Source organism: Pogona vitticeps, chromosome 2 (genome assembly GCF_051106095.1).
Source record: "Pogona vitticeps strain Pit_001003342236 chromosome 2, PviZW2.1, whole genome shotgun sequence".
Classification (NCBI taxonomy): Eukaryota; Metazoa; Chordata; class Lepidosauria; order Squamata; family Agamidae; genus Pogona; species Pogona vitticeps.
Window position 1 is genome coordinate 270,463,924 of NC_135784.1, and position 24,244 is coordinate 270,488,167.

General features: G+C 39.7%; 1 long non-coding RNA gene across 2 annotated transcripts in view; it reads left to right on the top strand.

The window, feature by feature from the left end:
• The window catches only part of LOC110073986 (uncharacterized), a 150,732-nt gene extending 128,331 nt beyond the window's left edge, over window positions 1-22,401 (top strand). The window contains exons 6-8 of one of the 2 annotated variants that reach the window (XR_013542202.1): window positions 10,708-19,504; window positions 19,901-19,971; window positions 20,957-22,401. This is a non-coding gene — a long non-coding RNA (uncharacterized LOC110073986). Of the gene's footprint in view, window positions 1-10,707 lie in introns of both variants that reach the window. The other variant, XR_013542204.1, reaches the window with a different exon arrangement.
• The last annotated feature ends 1,843 nt before the right edge of the window (window positions 22,402-24,244 follow it).

Here is a 24,244-nt window from a genome sequence, read left to right on the forward strand (position 1 = left end):
TAGAAAACATCGCAATGCGATCATAAAAATGATCGCAAAATCCGCATCAATATGTGGATTCGTCGTTAAACGGTGCGCTCGTTAAGCGAGGCACCACTGTATTGTTTCAAGCATCCATCATATCTTTCAATTTTCTTTGCTGTAGCTGTTACCCACTGTTTTAATTCTTCCATAGTTTCAACAATTGTTTTCCATTCTAGGTCATATATTTTGTATAGTCTAAGTTTGGCCTTGGAGTTCAAAATGAAGCAGGGCAAAGGCTAATAGAGTTTTGTGAAGAGAACAAGCTGGTCATCACAAACACTCTTTTCCAACAACACAAGAGGCGACTCTACACATGGGAATCACCAGATGGGCAATACCGAAATCAGATTGATTATAGCCTCTGCAGCCAAAGATGGAGAAGCTCAATACAGTCAGCAAAAACAAGGCCTGGAGGTGATTGTGGCTCTGATCATCAGCTTCTCATAGCAAAATTCAAGCTTAAACTGAAGAGAGTAGGAAAAACCACTGGGCTAGCCAGGTATAATCTAAACCACATCCCTTATGAATACACAGTGGAAGTGAAGAACAGATTTAAGGAACTCGATTTGGTGGACAGAGTGCCTAAAGAACTTTGGACAGAGGCTTGTAACATTGCACAGGAGGCAGCAAGAAAAATCATCCCAAAGAAAAGGAAATGTAAGAAAGCAAAGTGGCTGTCCAACAAGGCCTTAGAAATAGCAGAGAGGAGAAGGGAAACAAAAAGCAAGGGAGATAGGGAAAGTTACAGAAAATTGAATGCAGACTTCCAAAGAATAGCAAGGAGAGACAAGAGGGCCTTCTTAAATGAACAATGTAAAGAAGTAGAGGAAAATAATAGAAAAGGAAAAACCAGAGATCTGTTCAGGAAAACTGGAGATATTAGAGGAACATTTTGTGCAAAGATGAAGATGATAAAGGACAAAAATGGGAGAGACCTTACAGAAGCAGAAGACATCAAGAAGAGGTGGCAAGAATACACAAAGGAATTATACCAGAAAGATTTGGATATCCCAGACAACCCAGATAAAGTGGTTGCAGACCTTGAGCCAGACATCCTGGAGAGTGAAGTCAAGTGGGCCTTAGAAAGCTTGTCTAACAACAAGGCCAGTGGAGGCGATGGTATTCCAGTTGAACTATTTAAAATCTTAAAAGATGACTCTGTTAAGGTGCTACATTCAATATGCCAGCAAGTTTGGAAAACTCAACAGTGGCCAGAAGACTGGAAAAGATCAATCTAAATCCCAATCCCAAAGAAGGGCAGTGCCAAAGAATGCTCCAACTACCGTACAATTGCACTCATTTCACACGCTAGCAAGGTTATGCTCAAAATCCTCCAAGGTAGGCTTCAACAGTATGTGGACTGAGAACTCCCAGAGGTACAAGCTGGATTCCGAAGGGGCAGAGGAACTAGAGACCAAATTGCTAACATGCACTGGATTACAGAAAAAGCCAGAGAGTTCCAGAAAAACATCTACTTCTGCTTCATTGACTATGCAAAAGCCTTTGACTGGGTGGACCACAACAAACTATGGCATGTCCTTAAAGAAATAGGAGTGCCTGACCACCTTATCTGTCTCCTGAGAAACCTATACGTGGGACAGGAAGCAACAGTTAGAACTGGATATGGAACAACTGATTGGTTCAAAATTGGGAAAGGACTACGACAAGGCTGTATATTGTCCCCCTGCTTATTCAACTTATATGCAGAATACATCATGCATAAAGCTGGACTGGAGGAATCCCAAGCTGGAATCAAGATTGCCGGAAGAAATATCAACAACCTCCGATATGCAGATGATACCACTCTGATGACAGAATGTGAGGAGGAATTAAGGAACCTTGTAATGAGGGTGAAAGAGGAGAATGCAAAAAAGCTCAACATCAGAAAAACTAAGATCATGGCCACTGGTCCCATCACCTCCAGGGAAATAGAAGGCGAAGACATGTAAGGCAGTGACAAATTTTACTTTCTTGGGCTCCATGATCACTGCAGATGGAAACAGCTGCCACGAAATTAAAAGACGCTTGCTTCTTGGGAGGGAAGCGATGACAAACCTTGACAGCATCCTAAAAAGCAGAGACATCACCTTGCCAACGAAAGTCCGCATAGTCAAAGCTATGGTTTTTCCTGTCGTGATGTATGGAAGTGAGAGCTGGACCATAAAGAAAGCTGACCGCCAAAGAATTGATGCTTTTGAATTGTGGTGTTGGAGGAGGCTCTTGAGAGTCCCCTGGGCTGCAAGGAGAACAAACCTATCAATTCTAAAGGAAATCAACCCTGTGTGCTCACTTGAAGGACAGATCCTGAAGCTGAGGCTCCAATACTTTGGCCATCTCATGAGAAGAGAAGACTCCTTGGAAAAGACCTTGATGTTAGGAAAGTGTGAAGGCAAGAGGTGAAGGAAACGACAGAGGATGAGATGGTTGGACAGTGTCATTGAAGCTACCAGAATGAATTTGGCACAACTCCGGGAGGCAGTGGAAGATAGGAGGGCCTGGCGTGCTCTGGTCCATGGGGTGACGAAGAGTCGGACATGACTAAACGATTAAACGAAACTCCTGGTTCCTCAGCAGGGTCTGCTGAACCCTGTAACCCATTTGTCATCAGATGTCCAGAGGCTATAACATCTGATGTGGTCATTGTTGATACAGACAACAACTGATCCAGTTCGGATTTTTGTTTATTTCCTCTCATCATAAATGATGGTTGGTGGACACAGTTGGTCGGGCATCTCAACTGAGACCCTTCAGGTATCAACACTACCACCAGCATAGCTCTCAACCTCACTTAAGAACGCAGCCCCTCTGCCTCTCTGCCTCAACAAGGACTGTGTCCATAGAGGAGTGATGATGATTATTAAAAATATCTGGCCCAGTCAAAATTATAAAAACATTGACTGGCATTATATAACAGATACAAGTCTGAACCAAAAACTTAAATATCTGTTAAATATCAGCACAGTATCTATGATGTTCTAATACTTCTGTTTTTTGTAATTCTGATGGTGTTATTTCTGAGATCAGCAACTATTTGTAATACTGTGTGAAATTTCTTGATATTGTTCCCAAACACCAATGACTACAGGAACCACTGAAGTGTGTTTCATACAACAACAACAAGTGATCAGGGATCTTGAGGTTGCCTGCATATGTTGAACAAATGGACATCAGACTCAGCTGGTACATAGGTTATGATGACACTGTCCTTCACATATAAGTGAGATGTCATGTAATTATAAAATTACATTATAAAAATCATTTCTAAGATTGCTTCTGTATTTCTAAATTAGACTCTGCAGTTTAATACAAATTAATGGCTGAAATCCTGTTGCACAGTTCCACATGTGCAATAGGGATTATATCAGCAGCAGTGAGTTTCCTTTGGCCATTTCTGTGTGTAGTGACTTCATTGCATTTTGGATTACTTGCGTGTATGCCAAAATCTGTTTTAATCAGTAGTTATTTGCCTTTTAGCCACTGCTACTAATATCATCCCCACAGCACACATGACAGGTCAGTATCCTCTCTTGCCCTCTTTTCCAGTGATGTGCAAGTGGCTCGGGATAGGTATTTTGTGTTTTAATGAAAGGTGGAAACAGGAAAGAGGCCTTTGTTTTTGTTTTTGTTTCTGTGTTTTGATGATTCCTCAAAGAGAACCTTTAAATCACACATGATTTGTGTTAATGAAAAAGGGGGGCATGAAAGTCATGTTATTTCATGTTTTGTTTTGTTTTTTCTTTTAATCTTTCTTTCCCACCTTTGTATGTCAAATCACTAGGGAATCTTTTAATCCAATGACATCAGGAGGTTTGCTATCAGCAGCCAAACATGAGATTCTAGGGGCCCGAGAAATTTTGTTAAACAGTTTAGATCGGTTGGAAGCCCATGAGGAGAGTTCTTCACAGTCCTCCTTTGTGGATTGGATTACTGAGTGCTGTTGAGCTCTTGGTGCCCTCCATCTTGGATTATGCTGTTTGCATACTGCTGCCTGAAGGACTCAAAGGACAAGAGAAGGGACCGAGTGTGTGATTGGTGGATGGGAGGTAATTTTACTTTGAGTTGATTAGTTGATTTTTAACATGTTATTAATGTACTGTGCATTTGTTAAGTTAGAGATTTATATTTTTGTGAGGTTTGTGGGACTGATTTATTTTCTTTGTGTTGTTGTTTTTGGTTACTTTTTTAGGGTGCCTATTGCTTTTTGAATTGACTGATGGATTGGTGAGGTATTTTCTCCCCCAGGTCTGATGATGATTTTTGTTTGCCATGTACTTTTGCCTGTGTTTGAAATAGATTGATTTTCTGTTGTCTTACCTCTCTGCATTTCAGAATAGTTTTTAAGGGTTCTATAGGGTTTTTGGAGAGTCAGAACAATGAATGAGAAACCTAAAATGAAAGAACCTGAAAGAGGTTTCCCCTCTGTGTAGACACAAACATGAAAGAAAAGCCAAAGAGGCCCTCACTAAAGAATCTGAAACAAGAAACACATTTTTTGCTGTGAACATCTGTATGAGTGATCACCCCATGTGCCAATACCATCTGCAACATCATATATCACAAATCATATAATGGTCCTGAATGCTAAAGGGTTCCCCAACCCCAAGAATATATTTTCTGGGAGTAGAGGGGCTGCAGCAGGGAAAAGAAGAGGAAAGGCCTGCTCCAGGATTGTGAATACTGTTGCATTCCGAGAAGGAAATTTAGGATTGAAATATTTTTTTCAACTGTTTATGTGTTTGGAAGCATAATTAAGCTAATTTTATTCTTTGTAGTTAGCTCTGAATGCATTAAAAGTATGTGGATGTAGCAATGGTTGGCTGTAATGACAAAGAATCCATTTTTTCACATAAATATTTATTGATTCATGTATTGTTCCTACTGAAATCAGCTACAGGAAAATGACATATCACACTCTGAACTCTGAAGAAAAAACTTGCATACATTTTGATAGATTTGCATTTAACTAAATATTCTTAATGTTGTAGCTTGTGTAAAGAAGCCAGTACATCTTTACATGTGTGGAAGTAAATCCTATTGTACTCAAAGATGTAGAAGATTGCACTGTAAACAAATAAAAACTTGCCCTTTTTTCCCAATTTAGGAAGCGCATAAACTCTGTGACAAAAAGGAGTCATTCGATGTATCTGGCTTTCGTATTCATTTGAAAGCATGCAGATTGGAAATATGTATTGTTTGGACCCCAGTTCTTCAAGTCTCTTCTGCTGTCTGGGGTTCCAAAAAGTGTTTCCAGTGCTTCAAATGTCGCACTTCTGTTCAAGCTCTAAACATTCCAATGTGTCGCACTGTACCCATTAGACACTGTTAGTCAAGTAGCAGGGTTCCATTTAATGTTTAACACAAGAGGGTGTCATGCATTTTAAGTATCACAGTGAGGCAAGGAATGGCAAGGAGTATGGCTGCTTGGACTTGAGGGAGGCCTCAGTAGTCCTAGTGAGTCAGCAGGATGACTGAACTCCTGTAGATAAGGATAAAGGATTACCCTCAGAAGCAAGGACACATGCAGGTGTGAAGGGGCTTAGGGTAGCAACCTCTTTTCCCAAATGAGCTCATGTGCTTGGCTTTGAAGCATCAGCATCAGGCCTGGAAGCTGTCACCTATGAAGAAAGAGAGAGAGAGAGAGAGAGAGAGAGAGAGAGAGAGAGAGATTCTGATTTTAAAAGGCATATTTTGTAAGTGTTCATGCTGCTCAGTTTAGCTTCTTAGTTTAGTTTAATTTTTTAAAAATATGACTAACTGACAACTCAGTATGAAACATTTTAAGCTACAGGTCCCACTGAGTTCAACTGTGCTCTACTTCTTGGTACCGGCTTTAAAAAAAATAGAATATTATTTCTGAACTGTAGATTATCTGTGCAGCAGATAAGTGTTAGATGAGCTAAATGCTGACCTATAGACCGAACTAGTAAAATTATTAGTATTCTTTTGTTTAATGTCCTGAACTGTACAACATTATTTATTTCTTATGTATTTACAAATATTTACAAACTGCTTGGATCTATAGATGTTGAAGTTGTGTACATACAACCAAATAAAAGCATACAATATAAACAACACATAAAATCAAAACATACGCCTAAATCCAATTGCTCCTCCTGGCTAGAATAAACCCATTGATTCTTCTGCTGAATCATAAGTCAGCACTTATGTAAATTACATGGAGTCAGTGAGTTTTCTCTGGTTGGGACTGGCACATAGATGCAAGCCTCCATATTTATTCTTATATTAACATCAAATGGATGATGAAGCTGAACTGGGAAGACTGCAAAAACATGTTAAATAATCATCATCCATCACCATCATCATCATCCACCACCATCATCATCTTAGAACTGCAGAGCTGGAAGGGACCCTATAGATCATCAAGTCCAGCCCCTGTCAAAGAGGCACAGTGGGGGAATCGAACTCCAGCCTCTGGCTCCACAGCCAAATACTGTGCTCCAAAATGCAGAGTGGAGTCAGGAATGTGTGACACCATCAAGGGAGCCTCTGCAATTTATTTATTTCTTTATTTAAATGTATTTATTTAAAATATTTTAAACCTCCCTTTCTCCTTAAAAAGGACCCAAGTGGCATACAACAATTAAAAGACAGTATTTAAGATTAGTAACAATTAGTATACAATACTAAATGGATCAATGAATACAGCACCAAAAAACTTAAGCAGCACCAAAACATGTTCAATGCAATAAGGTACAACAATCCATTTTAAAAACTCCACTTTGCAGGGAAAACATATCCAAAGAAAAGGTCTTCAACTGACCTTGAGGACTGAATGGGTTTATAAGGGAGAAGGCAATCTCTCAAGTAACCAGGTGTCAAGTTGCTTATGGCTATATATTCTAAGATTAAAATTTTAAATCAGGGCTCATAGCAAATAACATCACCAGAAATGCTGCCCATAAGTGGCCACATTCAGAAATCCAGCCAAAGCATTTTGCACGATCTGCAGCTTCCAGGTCAGCCTTTGGAGCAATCCCACTGCAATGCCTTGGGGTTGCCAGTGTCTGGACCACTGCGTCCAAGCAATCCCTGTCCAAGCTGCATAAACTGTTCAATAAAATATAGGCTGTCTTCAAAAAACAAAACAAGAACAACCCCTCCCCCCCACAAACCTAGTTGCTGCTAAGCCACATTGGAAGCAACAGACTAGATCCTGACTTTATGGATGGTATGCATATGTATCTAGATCAAAGGTGTCAAACTCAATTTCTTCTTGGGCTGCATCAGCATTATGGTTGCCTTCAAAGGGCCAGTTGTATCTGTAAGACTATATAAATGTATCTACTGTTCGTCAGATTAAATATAATCATCCTCATTCAATTATCTCTTTCTGACTCTTCGCTGCTTGGAATGCTGGGATTAGAAGTCCCACTGGGCAGATTCCCAGCATCCTTGTGGAGCATTATGGGTGACCGAGTGTCTGCATATTGTATACTGCACAGTAGCAGGCTACACTGTGAGGGCCACATGAAATGGCCCAGTGGGCCGGATTTGGTCTGAGGGCCTTGAGTTTGACACATGTGATCTAGATGTTCCATTTTGTTCAGCTAAGTGTATGTAGGATTGCATCCATATAGTACAAGCCTAAATACATTCACTCAGAAATAAACTCCACTTAACAGTGAATCAGGTAATGACACTGAGAAGATAGTGGTTTACTTGGCTTTGTTTACTAAATAGTTACTGATGGTGCTTGGGTTCGAGAAGACATTGAGACTGTAAATTCAACATGTGGGGAAGGGGAGGACCATGATTTTCCCTTTTGTATCCTCTGCAGTCTAATTTCAATACCCATCTTGTTCCTGTATGGCCAGGTAGAAAGCTGTCACCATATACTCCTCAGTTCAGTTCGACTTCCTTTCTCAAGGATTTTATAAACACAGCTGTAGCCATTATTACATTTTGCTGGATTATGCCCTATATGCTTAATTGCTTGGTATGTTTGAAACATGACCTTAAACATCACATGACTGCTTGCACCAATCATGTCTAATCAATACTCCTTTGACTTGACTGTAGAGTGAGCTGTTTTCTTCAGCGCAATATAAAATCTAGTGTATGTGAGCGAGTTGAATTTAGTCATTTAATTTAATTCTCTTTAGATAATTTTGCCAAATCAGCCATTGTATTTATATTTCTGAATGGCATGAAAGAAACAGACTGCCAGTTCTGAGCAAGATATTGTCAATTTTTTACAAACAAATTTTAGATGTTCTACACCTTGACCGAAAACATATTAATTGAGAAAAAGCCCTAGTACTTTCAGTGTGACTGGCTTCTAGTTAATGTGTTTAAGTCTGTTTTCTAATCAAATAAGTCTGTATTCTTTTCTGTGCTTAATGCAGGGCTGCTTTGATATGACTCATGTATCATCTCAGATAATTTCATCTCCATTTCTTCCTCATTATTAGATGCAGATTTATCAGAAACAAGACAGAACTGTAGTAAATGTTGACAAATATCATAGCAAAAATGACTAAATTTTGCTTTTGTGTAATCTTCGAACCAACACAAGATTTTATTTTGCTTTAAAAATGCTACATTTGATGTTATTAAACAGAGTTTCCACTTAAGCAGCTTGGCTCTAAGCATATTTCTTTTAAATTGAAATCAGCTGAAATAGCTTGTGAATAATTTATTTCGAACTGAGATAATGTATTAGATGCAAGAATGTTTTTTTTACCATGCCTATAGTAATAACAAAGGTGTGGTGCCAGTCTATTGGGAAGATTCTCTGAATCAGCCCCATTGAAATGAAGGTTTATGGTCCAATTTGTTTCGGTGGGTCTTGTGCAAATGAACTTCCCCAATGGCTTCTCACTTGCAGGTTCCTTGGCTCAGCAATTTCTGGACCAGATCCATCAGCTTCAAGTCCAATACCTACTGAACTGTGCTGTCTTCTCTTAACTTGTATTCAATATTGTTGTCATGCATAAACATTACCAACAGTGACCTTGCTGAAGCAAAACTAATTTCCCTACTCCTCCGATTCTGTGTCTCTTTACAGTTGCAAAACATATTAAATAGATTCAAATATGCATGTGTTGTGTTTTTTAAAATCAAGACAGAAGCAAATTAAATTCAATAAGCAAGTACAATATACTTGTAAAGTGTAACACCTGCATGAACATTTTATAGAACACAAACACACACACACACACTTCCTCTCACCCCTGCATATTAGTTTAAAACCACAGCCATTTGCTTATTTAAAGCTCTCAGCAGCTAACAATGCTACAAGGCTAGTAAATCCTACCAGGCACTCTTTCAGAATCTTTATTTACTAGAGGAAGTAATGTACCTTACTTGTGTATCCATGACAACAGTGTAACATGCCAGTGCAATACTAGAGTTTTCCTTGCAACTGCAATATGAGATTAAAAGTAAGAGGCTAAATCTTATTAAATAGCAGAAGCTTTTCAGAAGATAAAACATAAAGTTTATGGGAGCATATGATAGTTGTTCATCGTAATATATTTGTGCCATTTCGTTTCTTCAGTTAGGTCTGTCCATTGATCGTAAACAGCCCTGAGTGGGGCGGGGAGGGGGATTCCTATGCCTGCAAAGATACACTTTAGCAACTCCTAGCTTGGATTTTTGCAATAGGGAAAGGTGATTTCCCAATGTTAAAGGTGAATTTTTAACAATACCTGTTTGAACAAGTATTAACTGGGAGCATTCTGCTGTTGTCAATGTTGTCGTCATTGTCATGAGGCTTTCCAGAGGCCAAAGTTTATTTAATTTTTATACCAAACCTTTCGATTTAAAATGTTGTTTGATCCAGTGGATTAGCTGATGTTTTTGCCATACTGTATTTATAAATCCCTGTGCTCTCTACAAATTTATCTCTGCTATGCTATTGGTATTAAATGAAATACATTAAAACCTGAGTTCACTTATATGAAGGCATAGGTTTCTACCCTACATGTGTATAATATATTTAAAATGAAATAGAAATTGCATTGTCTTTCCTTGGTAAGTGACAAGCTTCAAAAGTTAGTAACACAGCTTAAGAAAAGTACATTATTTTCACAGATCTACATTACAGTCGAGTAAAATACCTCTTCCTTGCATACCTTTAGATTGGCTGCCATTTTGGTTTAAAGATGATATTCCATCTTGGATCAATATAAACAGCATGTTCCCAATCTCTAACTAAGGTTAAAGGACTGGAAGTGACACCATCCATAGGACTATCAGTGGACAGTCTTAATAAAAGTCATATGATAAATTTACCTAGACATTAACCATGATTAAATGTTAACCAGGACTCCTACTTTAAGGAAGTTCTGAAGCCAGCATGTGAAGCTCGTGTGTAAAACCTGGCTTGACAGAATCATGCATTCAGGTTAAGCTTGGTGCAGGATTTGATCCTAAACCTAGCTAGAGCCAGACAGGGAGTAATAGGAGGATTTCATATTCAAGAGAAGTATTTAATGACCACTATTTTAGTATAATCTTGTACATATCTACTCAAAGGTACAGTAGGTTGGAGGGAATGTGTAATTCTATGTCTTGTTCTTGATCTCATAACCATGATTAAGGAAAAGTAGTAGTATCATATTGGTACTGAATCCATGCAGTACAGGATCCCTATATTGTATTACATCAAATGAATTAGAGGTAAATTGTATTAATTATGGTTATTTTTTTTTCCTGCAGATATACAGATTACACCTAGAAGCCTTTAGAATCAGTGGCAAACTCCCATGATTTGTTTTTCTGGCCACCATCGGTATGTGACCTTCCTTTTCAATCTGCAACAGCAGTTGCTCCATTTCCTGATTTATGGAACTTTTAAAAACATGTTTATTCTCCATAGTAAGTCAATTGTAAAATTGTTAATTAAAGCCATAGCTAAACAGGTATGTGGAACATACGAAATGATTTTAAACTTATTTCATGCTGCTAAAATGAGAAATTACTGTACCAAATATTTCTTTTCAATAAAGACTTGGAATGAAGTAGGAAAGCACAGCATCAGGATAGTGAGGAAAGAATTTGTGTGTGAGTCTATGTACTATAACTGTCCATGTTTTGCACTACAGAAGCTGCCACCTTCCATCAGCTCTATGCCCTCATGGTTCACTTAGGAGTAAATTAGACTCCCATGCCACCAATTAGAGTTAGTCCTACTTTTTAATATATAGAATGAGGAATATGTCTCAAGGACCACATGGTAAGGGATTGGGACTGCGGAAGGAAGAGCTGTATATCCCTTAGCATCTGTCTTGTGCCTCTAAAGCCAGCTTGCTGCTTTGAGATGTGATGAAGAACAACTGTCACCAGTGTTGAAATAGGATTCAAATGTCCATGAAGAAAACTTCTACAAGAAAATGATGGGTCAAGAGAGCTGGTTCTTTGCAGAGTTTGGAAAGTGTCCTCTTTTTTTTGGACTCCATCCCTTAGAACTGTCCAGTCTGATTGTGCTGCCTGGAGGACTCTGGGAGTTGTAGTCCAAAAATATAAGCTTTGGAGAGAGTTTAGTGGCTTCTATGGCTAGAGCACTGCCTCCATATTAGGAAAAGCCCATGAGACCCTTGCAATTGAAGAGGGTGTCCCAATGGAAGTCATTTTGCCCTTTCAAAGGTGTTTGTGGCAGTGGAAAAGGCAGGGGGAATGATAACAGTGAGAAACTAGAAATAATTCAATAAGATATTATGGAACAATATAGAAATCTATTAAATCTGTTGGGGAAGATTTATTTACTGATCTTGCCAAAACTTTGTTGCTTTTTAAACTTTCAACAGAACTAGTAGATGGAAACAGCTCCACACAATAGTTTATGAAACAGATGGTTTATCTTAATTATAATGATTATCAAACCATGAGCCATTTGTCTTGTCCTTTGTAGCATACTTGGCTGCCTTTTCTTTTCCTTTTCAACTTATATGGAATAGTTAAATTGCAGCAACTGTTTTGCATGTCACATTGGTTCATATTGGTTTTTGTTTCTGTTGGCACAAATGGGAAAGAAGTGTAGATGAGGCATCTAGAAATAAACAACCTTACATTAAATGCATTGTTTCCCACATACCAGATTTGTTTTCATGCAATCTATGATATATCTCATACCTTTCAATGGAAATTGGCCAGAGTTCCCTAGATGTAGGTATAATGTGACTCTTTAGAGATAGGTGTACAAGCACGTATATTGTCCATGCTTCACTTGCATTCTTTGAGAAACACAAATATAACACTGATGCATGCAATGAAACCACATTTATCAGATGAAGTGTGACATGAGCATTTGGGAGATCATCATATAAACTTGGTTGCAAGAATGCTTGTCCTTCTAAACATGAATAAGGAGAGGTAGAGGGACATAACAGAGTCCCCCACTGCCCAATATCCTCTGATAGTTCATTGGAACCTGGAGGGATCTACATATTCCACCTAGAGAACTGCTGGTGTACAGTAATTCTTTGAACGACTCTGTTCTGAAAAAAGTAGCCATCTTACTCTGTTACAAAATAAAGAACAAAACCTGGAAGCTTGTCTTTTTTAAAGACTAAAGGTCCCAGAGTGCCCCCCCCCCCAGTCAGCGCAGCCAATGGCCATGATGGCTGTGGAATTCTGCAAGTTGCAGGCCAAAAAAGGAACTTTTTAAAGTTCTAACAAAGAGTCTTGTAACACCTTAAAGACTATAGGCCAAATCCAATGACAACTACAATGGACCCACTGCATCAAGTGGACTTGCACAAACACTGACCTAACAAATCCCATTCATTCAATGGGTCTGATTTAGTGAGGATTAACATCTGTGCATATATTAAAGTGTTTGCTTTCATGGAATACAGCTCACTACATTGGATGTATGGGATAAGGCTATCTGTTGTCCATGTGAGCCAACACAGCAATAAATTTGTTAATTTTTAAGGTGCCACAAGATTCTTCATTGTCTTTTAAGAAAACACACATTTCACTAGTATGCAGTACTAGTGTAAACCTAGTTGCCAATAAATCAGAGCAAGCTCATCTGTAGCAAGTAGATCAAACCTGTACTCTGCTTATCTCTTGCAAAGCTTTACTCACTCAAGAGCAGACCATACAATTCCCATCTCATCACTCAGGAACTGTTTTGTTGCTGTTGCTGCCGCTATCCAAAAAAAACTTTTTCAGACTATTTTAGTGCCCTGTTCTTGATAAAGGAGAGAAAATAAGTTAATGAAACATGATTAAGTTTGGCTGTATGGTTGAGAAACATTTCTGGCTCTTATATGGGTGAGAAATATTACTAAATCACAAGGATATGATGTTCAGTGCAACCAGCGGTTCCCATATCTAGGATAAAGTGCTAATTACTAGACTGTTGAGTAATGTAAACAGTATCACAGCCTGTAGGGAAGCAGCAACTGCTTGCAAATATAAACAAAACCTTTTGCACAGACTAATGTCTGTGATATGAAATGAAGGTCAGTTGAAGCAAATAATAATGATCTGGTGGCACCATCTGTATAGAGAATGGGCTGCTATAATCAAAGACTGAAAAGTCAACGGGAATGGGAATAGATACAGTTTCAGATGGTTCAATGAGACTCGAACCCAGGGGGAGACAAGAGATTATATTTAGGGTAATGAAAGGAAGGACATAGAAGACTTTTCTCATGAGTTCCAGCATGTTCAAAGCACTTTTTTATGTGTGCTGCTGTGAGTTTTGTTCAGAGCAAAATGGATAAGTTACCGTTTTGCACTACAGTCTTCAGAAGCCCCAGGCAGTATGACCATAGTCATACTGGCTGGGGGTGGGGTGCTCTGGGAGTTGAAGTCTAAAATGGTAGTTTCCACAAGATCTGGTTTGTCTGTTTGTTTGTGTGCCTACTGTGGACTTTGTACTACTGATGTTTGATGCTGAATTTAATTCTGTTTTACCTTCGCTGAATGTTTTAGATATAGTATATTTTTAGATTCCAATACTTTCAAAAACCAGTGCAACCCCCTCAAGGGATAGAGACAGAGCGAAAGCAAAATCCAAATAAATTTGTTGCTGAGGCTGAACATGAAAGTTATAATAAAATGAACATATATTGAGATTTAGGACTCCCCCGCCCCCCAGCTTAAAGGAGAAATGCAATTGGCTATGCGTAGAAATATAACTGGTGTATAATGATGTCTTGGAATTCATTATGGATGGTTGGTCTCTGAATCACACTATTTCCCCCCCTGGTCAATCTTGTTTTGCTTCAACAATGTGGGGGCTATCATGATTTTGATGAGAAGCCAAGCAAAGATACGGATTTTATATTCTTTTTATTCTATAGGTTTGGGATAATTTTATTCCCTTTTTATTTTTATTTGCTGAATTTGTATATCCACTATGGGTCCTTTTAAGGAGAAGGTGGGGTAAACATATTTTAAATAAATAAATAATAAAAAACACAGATATTTTCCAAGGGCTCAGAAAGGAAATACAGTAAAGATATGAAAATGAAAGATAAAACAATGGTAAGTTATTAAACACTAACAGCATAATTAGTTTGGTGCTGTGGCTAGTGTTGGAATGAGACTTTGGACTTCCAGAGAAGGGTGCCCATAGAGTTATGAGGCTCATCATGCAACCTTAGACCATTCACCAGCCTGATTGATCTCACAGAATTGAGAAGATCACGTACAAAGAGGCAGAGTTATTTCTACATCTTTGGCATAATTGGTGGAAATTTCAGCTAGAAGTGTAACTTAATACATTGAAACAAGACGACTAGACCAGTGGTTCTTAACCTTGGGTTACTCAGGTGTTTTTGGACTGCAACTCCCAGAAGCCTTCACCACCAGCTGTGCTGGCTGGGGTTTCTGGGAGTTGCAGTTCAAAAACACCTGAATAACCCAAAGTTAAGAACCACTGGACTAGACCACTAATCAAAATTATTGCAAAGGCCTGAGGGAACCATAAGGTCATCTGGTACCCCTCAAAATACAAACGTGGAGTCAGATAAATCCCCATGGAAAGATTGTTCCATAGCTGTGGTGCTAACTATCTCAAAGACCATCTCTTTTTGGTTAGTAGCTATTGATATCTCTGCTTCGTTTCGTTTCGTTTAGTCGTTTAGTCGTGTCCGACTCTTCATGACCCCATGGACCAGAGCACGCCAGGCCCTCCTATCTTCTACTGCCTCCCGGAGTTGTGCCAAATTCATTCTGGTAGCTTCAATGACACTGTCCAGCCATCTCATCCTTGGTCGTCCCCTTCTCCTCTTGCCGTCACACTTTCCCAACATCAGGGTCTTTTCCAGGGAGTCTTTTCTTCTCATTAGATGGCCAAAGTACTGGAGCCTCAGCTTCAGGATCTGTCCTTCCAGTGAGCACTCAGGGTTGATTTCCTTTAGAATTGATAGGTTTGTTCTCCTTGCAGTCCAGGGGATTCTCAAGAGTCTCCTCCAGCACCACAATTCAAAGGCATCAATTCGTCGGCGGTCTGCTTTCTTTATGGTCCAGCTCTCACTTCCATACATCACGACAGGAAAAACCATAGCTTTGACTATTCGGACTTTTGTTGGCATGGTGATGTCTCTACTTTTTAACATGCTGTCAAGATTTGTCATTGCTTTCCTCCCAAGAAGCAAGCGTCTTTTAATTTCGTGGCTGCTGTCTCCATCTGTAGTGATCATGGAGCCCAGGAAAATAAAATCTGTCACTGCCTCCATATCTTCCCCTTCTATTTCCCAGGAGGTGATGGGACCAGTGGCCATGATCTTAGTTTTTTGATGTTGAGTTTCAGACCATTTTTTGCACTCTCTTCTTTCACCCTCATTACAAGGTTCTTTAATTCCTCCTCACTTTCTGCCATCAGAGTGGTGTCATCTGCATATCGGAGGTTGTTGATATTTCTTCCGGCAATCTTAATTCCGGCTTGGGATTCCTCCAGTCCAGCCTTCCGCATGATGTATTCTGCATATAAGTTGAATAAGCTGGGAGACAATATACAGCCTTGTCGTATTCCTTTCCCAATTTTGAACCAGTCAGTTGTTCCATATCCAGTTCTAACTGTTGCTTCCTGTCCCACATATAGGTTTCTCAGTAGATAGATAAGGTGGTCAGGCACTCCCATTTCTTTAAGAACTTGCCATAGTTTGTTGTGGTCCACACAGTCAAAGGCTTTTGCATAGTCAATGAAGCAGAAGTAGATGTTTTTCTGGAACTCTCTGGCTTTCTCCATAATCCAGCGCAAGTTAGCAATTTGGTCTCGAGTGCCTCTGCCTCTTCGGAATCCAGCTTGTACTTCTGGGAGTTCTCGGTCCACATACTGCTGAAGCCTACCTTGGAGGATTTTGAGCATAACCTTGCTAGCGTGTGAAATGAGTGCAATTGTACGGTAGTTGGAGCATTCTTTGGCACTGCCTTTCTTTGGGATTGGGATGTAGACTGATCTTTTCCAATCCTCTGGCCACTGTTGGGTTTTCCAAACTTGCTGGCATATTGAATGTAGCACCTTAACAGCATCATCTTTCAAGATTTTAAATAGTTCAACTGGAATGCCATCACCTCCACTGGCCTTGTTGTTAGCCAGGCTTTCAAGTTATTAATGCTTCATTGTAAATCATCCTGTCATGTTTCTAGATGTTCAAATGATCACTGAAGGTATTAAGTATTAAAGAAGTATTAAAGATGTGCATTAAAATATGTAGGTGTCTTTTTAAAAACTGGTGGATATACAGTATTTATTTCATTGTACAAAATCAATGTTTTGTTTTGTTTTGTTTTTAAAACAATCCTTGAGCAAATCTGTTAGTCCACCTTAGATAAAAAGTTTGAAATTAGAACAGCTGTCAAGCAATGTGGAATGGCAGAGGGTGTCTTGCTAGAGTAGGAATGAAAATATGCGTGTGAGAAGATGTGTAAAACTAATACTATTGGTTAATAACTTTGTAGTAAAATTGATATAACTTCAAAAATCAGTTTGAAAGGCAAAAAAGTCTAAACTGGAAGAATATCTATCTATCTATCTATCTATCTATCTATCTATCTATCTATCTATCTGTCTGTCTGTCTGTCTGTCTGTCTGTCTGTCTGTCTGTCTGTCTGTCTGTCCGTCCGTCCGTCCGTCCGTCCGTCCGTCCGTCCGTCCGTCCGTCCGTCCGTCCGTCCGTCCGTCCGTCCGTCCGTCCGTCCGTCCGTCCGTCCGTCCGTCTATCTATCTATCTATCTATCTATCTATCTATCTATCTATCTATCTATCTATCTATCTATCTATCTATCTATCTATCTATCTATCTATCTATCTATCTATCTATCTATCTATCTATCGCTCCTATTAGTGCCAAGGCACTACTCTGGGCAGTTACAACAAATACAACTACAATTAATCCTTAAAAGCAGATGGTGCAGAACAATCATCTAAAAACAGCAGACAGAGAAAAGGGTGGGGTGGGGAAGAGGTGATCAGACAGGCTTGGTGTGGAAAGCCTCCCTGAAAGGCCATGTCTTTAATTGCCTCCTAAATATCAACAGAGAGGTGGCTAGGCAGAGCTCCTCCAGAAGCTGGTTCCATAAAGTTGGAGCCACTACAAAGAAGGTCCAACCTCTTGTAGAAGACTTATGGGCCTCCCTCAGGGTGGCCACCCAGAGAAGCCTTGACTGAGATAATCTTGTGGGTCAGGCGGATGACTTTAAGGAAAGATGCTCTGAAAAATAACATGGGCTCAAACCATGAAGGGCTTTGTATGTTAAGTGTGAAAACCTTGAACCTGATCCAGGACACGACAGGCAACCAGTGGAGGCGAGCCAGAACTGTAATGATACAGTCACATTTTTGCTCACACCCACCACCAGTCTGGCTGCTCCATTCCGAACCTGCTGAAGTCTCTGGATCAGGCTCAAGGGAAGCTCCACATAGACAGCATTGCAGTCATTGATCTGGGAGATGACCAGGACTTGCACCAAAGTCCTGAGGGAGTCCTCATCTAGGCAGGAGCTGAGTTGTGCAATTAGCCTAAAACGGTTAAAGGCTGATCTGGACATGGCTGCAATCTGGGACTCCCAGTCAGGTCCAGGAGAACACCCAAGTTGTGCACTTGGTTCCTAAACAGAAAGGCAATGCCATCCACCCTAGGGACCACCCCCCACAACCTATCAGATGTCCTCCCCAGGAGTAAAATCTCTGTCTTATCCGGTTTCAGTTTGATTCTTTTAGTCCCAGTCCTGAAGCCAGGCAACGCTCAAGCATCTGGATGGCATCCACTGCAGAGGTGATAACCTTACTTCAAATCTCCTGATGACCTCCCCTAATGGCTTTACATAGATGTTAAATAGCATTCGGAATAATGCTGATCCCTGAGGAATCCATATCTCAGGGTCCAAAGTGCCGACACCTCTTCTCCTTGCTATACTATCCGGACATCCTCAAGGAAGGACTGGAGCCAGCTCAATGCTAGGCCCCCAATCCAAACCTTGAGAGCATGTCCAGGAGGATACCATGGTCAACAGTATCAAAAGCTGCTGAGAGATCTAAGAGTATCAACAGAGTGTGTCTGCCCCTGTCAAGGTCATCTTGTAGCATGACCAGAGTTGTCTCAGTATCCTGTTGTGGCCTGAATACAGACGGGAATGGTTCAAGGCAATCCTGTTCCTCTAGATATGTCTGCAGCAGATTTTGCACCACCCTCTCAATCACCTTGCCCAAGAATGGTATATTAGAGATCAAATGGAAATTATTAAGGTTGTCTGATGCTAACAGGAGGTGTTTGATGATGGGTTGGACTATGGCTTCTTTTAAACAGGAGGAAAAATTCCCTCCCTCAGCAATGAATTAACAATGTTCATGACCCAATCAATCATAGCCCCCTTCGTGGCTCCAATCAGCCACACTGAGCAAGGATCAAGCAAGGAGGTGGTGGACCTACAGCTAACTATCATCCTGGAGGCTTCCTCCTTTACTACAGGGTCAAACGTAACCAGCTGGGCAGTGAGAGATGGAGCAGCAACCATCACCCCCAGATCAGCGAAGCTGGTGCTGAGGTCAAGTTCAGCACAAATGATCTTGCTATTCACTCTAAAAATGGCTGCAAACTGATCACTAGTGAACTCAGAACAAGGCATTGAATGGTCAGAACTGGAAAGATTATGGAACACCCGAAACAATTCTGCTCGTCATATATATATAAAATAGGGCTGCTGTTAAGATCATGGCCAATAAATATGGCCATATATATATTGGCCATATTTATTGGCCATGATCTTAACTGCAGCCCTATTTTCTGCCAACTGATCTCCTCTCCACCTGCTCTCTAGCCATCTCCTTGATAACTTCATAGCTAGGAAACAAGTAAATTCTAGGAAATAAGTATCCTAGAATTTGTTTAATATGGTCTGTATTGGCAAGTTTATACTTGTTGCATTCTTCCTGCTCTGTCTTTCCCCACAACAGGGTCCTCCTTTCTTTACCAAAGCAGAGAAGAGAGGATTCCATGCTCACCCAAGAGCATAATACATCCACGTTTCTGACTGAAGAATGAATTTGGACAAGGTTTTTAAAAATATATATTATTTTGGTTTGGTTTGGTTGGTTTGGTGTTTTGCCTGATGAAAAACTCAGAAGTCTGCTATCTTTCATAGTGACAGGTTAAACAAGAAAGGATAGCAAATTTGGTATTCAGTGAACTGCTCTGTTCATAGAGTTATCTGAAGGATCCACAGTGTTTTTCACATCTACCTGAGAAAATAAATAAAACAGATACAGGTTTCTGTTTCCTTAAATATATGAAGGAGCTAAGCAGAACCAGAGATAACAACTTGCCCATGGATCATACCTCCATGGCCTGTGTGGAAAAGAACTGTATGCTTCATGCATATTTGTTCTTGTTGTAGTAACAAAGTTCTAACTTTTGTTTTTTTCCAGACTGAGTTTTGTTTTGTCTTCCAGAGTTTGACATGAATTGATGAAAAGCCATCACCCATTAACTGTGGCTAAATGCTGAAACGAAGCCCAGTACAGTATGTATGTGCATTTGTATATTACTAGAATCAAATAAACTGGACAAGAGTTAAACAACACATAGGCCCTAATCCAGAAGGATGCTTAGGCAGCACAGCACTAGTTGCACTGTTGTGTGTAAGCATCTGTCTTTAGTTATTTGACAACCAGGTGCCCAGCTGTTATTTTTGGTAGCACCAAATACTCGTTTATAAGGGTCTGGATATATTTTGTTCTTTATTACCAGTGCTTTCGAAACTCAGTGGCCCAACCATCTCACCAGGGCTACTGCATCTAGCAATAAAAACTGTACAGGAACATAGAAAGCTGCTGTACACAATGTCACAGCATTGCCAAGAGTGATTGATAGTAGATCCACAGGGTTTCAGACAACAGATACAGCCTCTGTTGCTAGATGCAAACCAGGAACAAGCATTCCCAGGCCCAAGGCAGAGCTCCAAGTCAACAACTTATTCTGACACTCAGCAGAGGCTTTTCATTCATTGTGGCCCAGATTACTCCTCCTAGGATCTATTTCCTTCCACAAAATGAAAAAAAAATGCTTTTAGCTTGCGAGTCCAAAACTTAATCTCTTCAAGAACCTGAACCGGGCATACAACTGGTCCTGATACTCTGGCTGTAGGGATGATGGGGGCTCTCCAAGAAGGATGTGCTATTCTAGTGTTAGAACTAGGTTCAGGGGCTGCCAGATTTGATCTGTACTCATTTGTCTGAGGCTTAGGAGTCTCCGCTTGGCTTCCCTGAGGTCTGAGGCCCAAGAGTTCCAGTATTTCAGGCTCAGAGCTCTCTGCCTCCACATGCAGGTCTAATGTCTCCTTTGCTGCTGCCACTGGTTCCTCAGCTTCAGAGTTCGTGCCAGGGTCTGAGCTTGGAAAAGATAATTTTTTGAACTACATCTCACACAGTCCTCTAGCCAACATGACCAAGTTGTGATCATGGCATATAACAACAAAATATGTTATTTCACTTCATTTTTTGCGATAGGTGGAGGCATTAATTTAGTGGCAGGGCACATGCATCATGTTCAAGAAATCCTTGGTTCAGTCACTGGCATCTCCAGGCAGGACTATGGAAGACCCCGGCTTCAAACCCTGAAAGGACACTACCAGTGAAGGTAAACAACCCTGAGTTAGATGTAACAAAGAAGATCTGACTCGGTATCAGGCAACTTCTTACAATTCCATATGTCACACAACATTCTGCCCTCCCATGAGGTCTTGAGTCCGGCTCTAGCAAGTTTGCATGATTGTCACTGCTAGGAAAGGTCACTGAAATATGATGCCATCAATATTTTCTCATGTATATATGCTAATTTCCCCTATAATTCCTCTCTTCCATTAGCACTGCTCTCGTGTGTGGGTGTGTGTGTGGGTGTGTGTGGGTGTGGGTGTGTGTGTGGGTGTAATAGTAGAGTTAATCCATCTCTTTTTTGATCAACTGACATTTTATAATTTTGTACAAGTATCTATTTAAATTATTTAGAATTCATGGGATCTAAACAACTATGCCTATGTGAATGGTGGATTTCTTTTATCTGTAGTTCTGGTTCCCTCCATCATGGTAAATACCAGCTATAATCACATTCAAAGAAACCACCACTCAATATAGATGGGGTGAAACCACCTTATTTTTCTGGGATAAAAACAACACCACATGAGAATTGGGCATGATTCTCATGTAAATGCACTGAGGATCAAAATACAAGACTGCATTTGTGTTAGCAAATGGTATAAACATCTAAAGGCAAGTGCAGTTGTCCTCATTATACAGGCTTTTCTCCTTTCCTCAGTGTTGATATTCTGGTTGATGTCTGATATCTCACATATTTTCATATTCAAACAAAATACATGATTTGGGTGGAGAGAGTGTTTGCCCATTGCACATGCATACATAGATGGAAAAAGTGCACATTTCCTGCCTTAGACTGTGATTCAGAAATGTGTCCATCATAGCCAATCTGCCTGCTCAAATCAATGACTTAGATGGAATGAACAAATATGTTTCAAGAAGATGGAATTTATTTCATTAGTAATGTTTGCATTAAATTAAAATTTAGCAGGGAGTCATTTGCAGTATCAGTATTCATATTTTTAAATAGGGAACTGCTCAGAACATGTGTAACAACTGACATCAACTGACAGAAAAAAAACACTGTTCATATTCTGTTGTGTATTTGCTTAATTTTTAAGAATATATTTATAGAAAACGTTGCCATATGGTTCATGTTAAATATACTTTTAACCTTACTTTTCAACCAGTCATCATAGCTTTATGGTTATTATTCTTGCTCAGGATTTGTACTGTAATCTCTGTATTATTTTTGTTTACTATTTTCATTAAAAATACCATGATATATTTGAAAATTTAATTATTTGTTTTTTAAAAAGCTAGTTCTACCTTCACCTGTAAATAAAAGTTATTTGACCTTTTGTCAGTTTCACATAGTCATTCTTTTTAAAGAAAATTATTATTATTTTGTATTGTAGAAGTGATTATTTCGTTGTATGTGTATATACTTACAATGACAATAAATTATTATTATTATTATTATTATTATTATTATTCTTAGTGGTTAATTAAATTATGCTGAGTGGTTAATTAAAGAATTCTTGTTTATAAAATGTCACTTTACTGAGAGTTAAATTATTTAAAAGGAACTCAATCTACAAAAAATGATGGTTGCACAGGTACATGGTACAGCAAATTTGGTATAGCTAAGAAGCTCTGGACCTGACCAATGTTAAGATGGAAGACTGCCTGGAAAACAGAGCCAGGTCTAGATCTGAGGGAGGTCCTCAACAAAAGGTCCTTTTGTAAGTCCCCTCTCATGCTGATGGCAGGACCTGGCTGATTTGCTTGGTAGTAGGGAGAGGTACACAGTTCCAGCATCACTTTGATGAACAAACTCAGAGATGATGTTTTCATTTCCACTGACACAATGCCTTGAGTTCCATGGTAGAGGAAAAGTGGCAGATAAATGTGTTTAAGTAAATTAACAAGTGATCAAGGCATTGCCACCATTTGTGCTGCTTGTTACACATTGATTTGATTGATTCTTGTTCATCATGGCAAAACATAATGGAGCCAGCGGCTAGCATTCAGGTCCTCTAGATTAACTCTGTTTTTTTTTGGAGCTACTCTCTCCTGCAGACCAAAGGTAGGCAAGCTGTTTCAGCCTGGAGGCCAGACCCAATATCATTACTCCCATGCAGGGAAAGGTCAAAAGCATTCTAATATTTTAGTTTAAAGTGCTTGTTGTCCATAACAAAGCCTTGAGACAGGCATGTCAGCATTTTGGAATGGGGAAACAACAATGTACAAAAACTTGACATTCATGAGCAGGTTCATGGGAGCATGACCCTGTGGGAACCCCAAAGGACTGCATTTGACATTGAAGGGGTTCAGATTTGCCGTTAGGATCCATGACCCTCCATTCCTGCTCTAGATGGTGTACAAGCTAGATATGTGGTTTTCCACGGACCAGAAGTCAACAGTCTTGATGGGGAAAGTGACAGTCTCACAGGAAAGAACACAAGTGTAGCTGGACATTCCTTGTAAACATGTTGGAAGTGAACTATTTTTAAACACTGTGGATCCCATATTGAGTCCCATCACCACTACCATCACTATAAAAAGAGAGCAATTTCTGACAAGTACATGTTTATAGGTTGTGTAAACAGCATTCTGGCTTAACATACACTCCAACCTTACAGGGTTCAATATACAAGATGAAAAAAAGAATGTATTCATGGACAAAACAATGCACATGAGTAAATGTTGGTTCAGATTCACCTCCTGGAACATTTGTGACATTCTGCAATTTGGACTGCATCTTTCATGTGGCAAAGGCAAAACTCTCTTCTTTTGGGGTGATGTGACTGAGATGCCCATAGATCATGGAGAGTTGTTCTCTGTTTCTACCACAAGCTGAAACGCAAACCTTGCCTTGGGAAAGTGACCCTTTTGGACTACAGCTCCTGGCATTTCCCAGCAAGCATGGCCACAGCTGACATGCTATTCACAAGAACAGACCCTTAGTTTTATGCATAAAGCTATGTTGGATCAGAAGTTGGAAAAATTACTTTTTCAGATTACTGTACCCAGAATACCTCAATCAACATGGACAGTGGATATGCTGGATTGCAGATTCTGCAGGCTGTAATCCCAAAACTAAATGTTCCTAACACTTTTTAGGATTAGAGTAAAATGAGTACTTGCAGCCTCTTGTGGCATAGCTAGCGCTAATGGGGATTTCTGAAAATATTTCTGATG